Source organism: Oncorhynchus masou, chromosome 24 (genome assembly GCF_036934945.1).
Source record: "Oncorhynchus masou masou isolate Uvic2021 chromosome 24, UVic_Omas_1.1, whole genome shotgun sequence".
NCBI lineage: Eukaryota > Metazoa > Chordata > Actinopteri > Salmoniformes > Salmonidae > Oncorhynchus > Oncorhynchus masou.
In genome coordinates, this window is record NC_088235.1 from 57,996,209 (window position 1) to 58,002,278 (window position 6,070).

At 42.3% G+C, this 6,070-nt stretch overlaps 1 long non-coding RNA gene across 1 annotated transcript; it reads right to left on the reverse strand.

Moving 5' to 3' along the window:
- Positions 1-3,056: 3,056 nt before the first annotated feature.
- LOC135511650 (uncharacterized) lies at positions 3,057-3,454 on the reverse strand. Its single transcript, XR_010451287.1, has 3 exons — positions 3,395-3,454; positions 3,267-3,297; positions 3,057-3,150 (listed from the first exon to the last, which is right to left on the reverse strand). It is a non-coding gene; the product is annotated as an uncharacterized LOC135511650 (long non-coding RNA).
- Positions 3,455-6,070: the final 2,616 nt, after the last annotated feature.

Below are 6,070 nucleotides of genomic sequence, written 5' to 3' on the forward strand. Positions count from 1 at the left end.
AATGTCCGTTGAGAACACACAATGACTTTAACACTTAGCTAAGCTCAGAATAACGTGAATAATCAAGTCAATAAGTGTTTTCCTCCATCTGTATTTGATGATTCATTATTTGTGTCCATTCCAATGTTAAACTATATACCACACACAACTTAATTAACATTGCCTCTGGCGGCAACTCACCACAACTTGTAGTCAGCGCTGTCTCTCTGTAGCCATGTATTTTGTTTTCATGCCAGCTGTATGTGTTGTGCTGGTGTTAATGATCAGCTACAATCAGTTAGCTGTTCAGAGGACCGATGCTGGAAGGAGGAGGTGAAGACAGGAGGCTGGTCAAAGGAGGGCGTTGTATTCTCCTCGACCAAAAGGCAAAAGCAGGCCACAATAAGTCAATTATTACTGGTCTGTATGTAGCAAATTTCATTCACAATTTTATACATCCACTTGGACTATATTAGAACATGTATGCCTGTCATAGCAAGTGTAATTTAGTGTAGCTTAAAGCCTACATTCAATAATGTACATATGTCCGAATAGGCCTACATATCAAATAATGTGAAAGCTATTTATTTTGTTTCAATTTGGTAAAATTGTCCTTTCTCATCACAGACTGGTGGCAGAGGACCCTACTGTGTGCTAAGTCCCAATGTGACCAACCTGAGGGTGTATTTGGACTACCTGGAACTCAAGCCCCACTTCGGAATGACCCAACCCTCTTTTGACAGCCTGTTAGAGGTCTTGCACCAAGACCAGGATCATGGCTGGGGCAAGACCTTGGAAAGCTTCATGTTTGTCTACTGGATGGCTAGTGCCACTTTGTATAGTGTCCGAGGCATTTGATGTCATCCCCAGGGTCCGTGGGGTGCTCATGAAGAGGGTCATCCATTTTCCATCACAAGATGAAATGCAGGAGGTTGGTGAGCGATTCACCCAAACATCACAGTTCCCTGCAATTCAAAAGGTTGCTGGCGCTATTGCTGGATGCCACATCAGGATTAAGCCCCCTGCTGTGGACCAGCAGGATTACCTGAACAGAAAAGTTTTATTCATCAACTATAGGCCATCTGTGACCACAGGTGCGGGTTCATTGACATCTACATTGCCTTCCCCGGGTCTGTGCACGACACCAGTGTCATGAAACACAGCCCTGTGTATGTTCAGAGCCGGTAACCACCCCAAGGTTGGTGTCTCTTCAGGGATGGTGGGTATCCCTGCCTGGTGGAGCCCATCTGTCTGACACCCTACAGGCAACCAGTGAGGGGTGCCGTGGAGGCCACCTACGATGCAAAGCATTCCAAGGTGAGGAATGTGGCATTCCATCTTCATGAAGGCCCTGGAGGTGAAGCCTAGCACAACGTCTGCCTCAGCAACGAGGACATTGGAGTCTGAGGCCTCGAGAGGATGATTATGATGGAGACCTGGACCAACCGCCACAGCAGAATGTGGATCAACTGCGGGACCAGCTCACAGCATCAGGAGTGGGCAATGTTGCAGCACCAGCTAACCCCATCCCAGGTGACCACAACTACTGGAATCCCCCCCAATAGAAAACCCTTACATGCACACACCATGTTTAAAATGTAATTGTTGATTCCTAAATCAATCTATCACCCATGTTCACATATTACATTTTTGTAATATTACATGTGATCAATATTCAAAATCTTAAATTCTATTCTGTTTGTGTGTACTGGAGCTCTTTTTCTATAATATCAAGCTGTGTGTGGAGCTTCCATTTCTATTTAAAAAACATCCACTTAATGCCACTTTTTAATAATTTAATTTCAAAGTAAATCAATAATCCCAGTGGATAAAAAAAACTAAAACTTTTTGTTATAAAGGCCTCCAATCAAATTATTTTATGAAGCCCTTCTTACATCAGCTGATGTCACAAAGTGCTGTACAGAAACCCAGCCTAAACAGCAAGCAATGCATGGTGGCTAGGAAAAACCCCCTAGAAAGGCCAGAACCTAGGAAGAAACCTGGAGTGGAACCAGGCTATGAGGGGTGGCCAGTCCTCTTCTGGCTGTGCCGTGTGGAGATTATAACAGAACATGCCCAAGATGTTCAAATGTTCATAGATGACCTGCAGGGTAAAATAATAATCAGTGGTTGTCGAGGGTGCAACAGGTCAGCACCTCAGGAGTAAATGTCAGTTGGCTTTCATAGCCGTTCATTCAGAGTATCTCTGCCGCTCCTGCTGTCTCTAGGGAGTTGAAAACAGCAGGTCTGAGACAGGTAGCACGTCCGGTGAACAGGTCAGGGTTCCATAGCCGCAGGCAGAACAGTTGAAACTGGAGCAGCAGCATGGCCAGGTGGACAGGGGACAGCAAGGAGTCATCAGGCCAGGTAGTCCTGAGGCATGGTCCTACGGCTCAGGTCCTCTGAGAGAGAAAGAAAGAGAATTAGAGCAAGCATAATTAAATTCAAACAGGACACTGGATAAGACAGGAAAAATACTCCAGATATAACAGACTGACCCTAGCCCCCAGACACATAAACTGGAGGCTGAGACCGGAGGGGTCGGGAGATACTGTGGCCTTGTCCGACGATACCACCAGACAGGGCCAAACAGGCAGGATATAACCCCACCCACTTTGCCAAAGCACAGCCCCCAACACCCTCAACAGTCTATCCTCCCTGTTTATTCTCGTCTTCTCTACATCTATTTTCCTCATCCATCATTCTCCTGTACTCATCTCTTTTTTCCTTTTCTCTCTTCTCTTTTTATTGCCTCTTCCTCTCTTCTCATCAAGAGCGCTGGCCTGCCTTTCTCTCTTCATCTCTGTCCTGCATCTCTCTGAGTAGTGTGACCCACTCTGACTCTTCACTTTTCTGGAAAACACCACTACCTCCTGGCTGGATGAGGCAACTATAACAGGTGGTGTAATTGCAGGCCTGCTGCCAATTGCCTCATATATGGCATGCACCATTACCAGGAGGCAGTGGTGCTCTCCCCTCCCTCTGTATTCACCCCAGTTTGGGGGCACTTCAAATCCTTAAAGAAACAGTTTGGGCACAAACAGCTAAGAAATGCTGCACTCACCATACAACCTGGACATGATGTAGATAGAGACATTTTAGATGCCTTGAGGTTCTCCCATTTTTTTTCTTTATCCAGGCTGCAGCCACCTTCCCCTCCAGACAGTACTCCTGCACAGAACCAGATCATAAAAGCTGCAGTAATTTAACTGTCTTGACATAACCATCAGTCTGTTTGCATGTGATTGTTAATGTTAGATAACGTTCCCAGAAATTCAGCTACTTACGCAAGCCCCTTCACGGCCGCATGCCTCTTTCCTGTGAACCGGAATTTGTTATTTGAAAAGTCACACATTTTTATTACATTGCTTAACATTTTATATTTAGTTCATTGTTATTTCGATTTTGTACTTACATTTTTATCTGCTCTCGTTGGACTTATTTTCTGCCATTTTCTACAAATGTGAAAATGTTGAAGTCACGCCCATTTTCTGAAGAATTGCATTATGGGCCCTAGAAGCACAGAAATAGTGTCCACTGCGTGTATACTTTCTATTTTGGAGAATTTAATATGACATCTGGGAACTTTGGCATACTACATATATCCATACTGTCATGACTCTGTGAGCATCCAAAGATCAGGTTACAATGGATCAACGTCTACAGAGCCCTCTCACCCGCAGAGGGGAGGGGGGATAGGTGTGGGGGTTTTATGACACCTCACGTCAATCGTAAATTGTAGCAGCAGATGACTCCTTTTGGTCTCTAGTATTGGTGAATGGAATCACTTTGTTACAGAAGGTTTTGCTGCCCCAAAACTCTTAACATCCAACAGTGAACACTGCGACAATATATTTCAGTAGCTAAATGTGGGGAATGATGAGATGGAATATGGGAAATTAATTTTGTGATGTCATTAAATGGTATGAAGTGATATAATGAAAATATTTTAACTTGAAGAGCTTTCACACTGTGTATATCAGTTTTACATTATTTATGCTGTGTAGGGCATATCAAGGACGAAGATAATATTTTTGTTAAGATAGGAATGTGATTTTAGATTTCTAATGAGATCATCGTATTTGATTATGTTTTGCACCGTAACTAGCCATACCTGAGGGACCACAGAGAGCATGTCAGCATGACGAAACACCCCTTTTTACTCAAGTGTATAAAAGACAGAGTTAAGAATTAACATACTAGACTAGAAGGACCACAAGCTGCAGCTACTTCTCCATTGGTCACGATCCTGAAATTCAACGAGTTGAAGATGACAAGTAGCCTCTAACAATCAATGTTATGGTTGAGTAGCTGTTCTAAGTACTGTATCTAAGAAAGTGAATTTAAGTAGGACCATCCGGTTATTCTGTTCAAATCACCATCGTCGACTACACTGCTCTCATCACAACTCTGGGGATCATCGATATGGCTGATATGCTGTCCTCAGAAGACCACTGTTCCAGAACAATTGAAAGTAAACACAGACAACTAAGGAGAAGGACATTGTCCACAAGAGGTCACAATCAGAGCCTTACGAACTATGGAATAGGCCCAATCGAGCCCTTTTCACAAAGTGGAACACATTTCACGAAAACCTGTGTCCAAGACCTTCAAGTAAATACATGCATTACTTCTGTCGTGGAAAATTGCAATATTTTGTTATAGTGCTTGAAAGATTATATTATAATCATTGTATTGCATTAGAATGGTTGTTTTATTCGACAGAATATAATCTGTCGACTATTGTGTGTTCAGTGTTCCACTGAGGATGGGCCTGTATGAGAGAGCACTGACAGAGGAGATTTATATATTTGGCCAATAAAGCCTAAAGAGCATTCCAGATAGTGAGGTAATGTTTTTGTACTATGAAGTACCAGGAACGAGATTAGAACCTCGTTTTAGAGACCAAACTGAACGATAATTTATAGCTAATGCTATCTGGCTATGGGATACTCCTCTCTCAAGTAAAAGTCTTTCTTTGTGAACTGTTCCTAAGATCTGTGGTTTGTCATGTCGACTAGGGGGGTGTATCTTGGCTATAAAAGATCTTGGTATTCTTTTGTAGGGACTCTCGGAATTCATTATAGACACTGAATTGATCTGAGAGGCAAAGGGCTATTGTGAAGCTCATATTATTAAAGATGAAGTTTAAGTATAACTCTGACTGGTGTGTGGTTTGTAACTCTCCTCATTTGGTAATACAGGAAATTGCCACGACACTTCTTACCCAAACAGGCGGCAGTTCGGGGCAAGGTATTAGGATTACTGTAAGCGTGATTCCTAAATGTATCCAAGTATTGTCTCTCTTTCTCTATCTTTAACTCTCCATTGTTTGTAACTAGTGTCATATTGCTGTTTTTATCGTATTATGTTTCTAATCAATAACCTATACAGTGTGTGTATCCTGTGTTATTTAATTTGTTGTACTTTTTCTTTCAATATTATCAATTATCAATTGACCGCAATTTTAGAACAATAGAACACATGCAATTGATTTGCTGTACATCACATCACAAATATATACATACACATAAAATAGGCTACATCACATGTATAAGACCCATGTTAATGGTTACCTCAGTTGTTGGTTGAGTGAAAATATCCCTTCTGCTCCTTGACTGAATTCATTCTAACTGTGTAGTCTGTTGTTGCTCTCCTCGTGAGGCAATCCAGGTGTGCATTTGTCAGTCTGTTATTCTGTTTTGGTTTCACAATGTTGACTGTTGAAAATGTTGCTTCCCATGAGTAAGTGCTTACAAAAGAATGTCACCATTTGCACACACTGCTTCAGAAGTGGATACTCTGTGTCTGACAAGGCTCCAGAAATGGGTAACACCCAGTGGCAACCCGTCATTCAGGGCATGTACTTTCTTAGGTAAAAAAGGGGTGTTATCCATTGGGGGGGGCTTGTCTGTCTTGCTTGTTATTTTGGCATCAATACATGTCACATATCAGTTGGCAAACAATGTAAAAACAAATACATATAATTGAGTTAATAAAGCCACCTACGAACATGGCCTCTTTTTTTGCTTTCTTGAGTAAGCCAGCTCCAAAATGCAGGCATTTCAGCCTAGTTCAGTGCCTTCTGTGG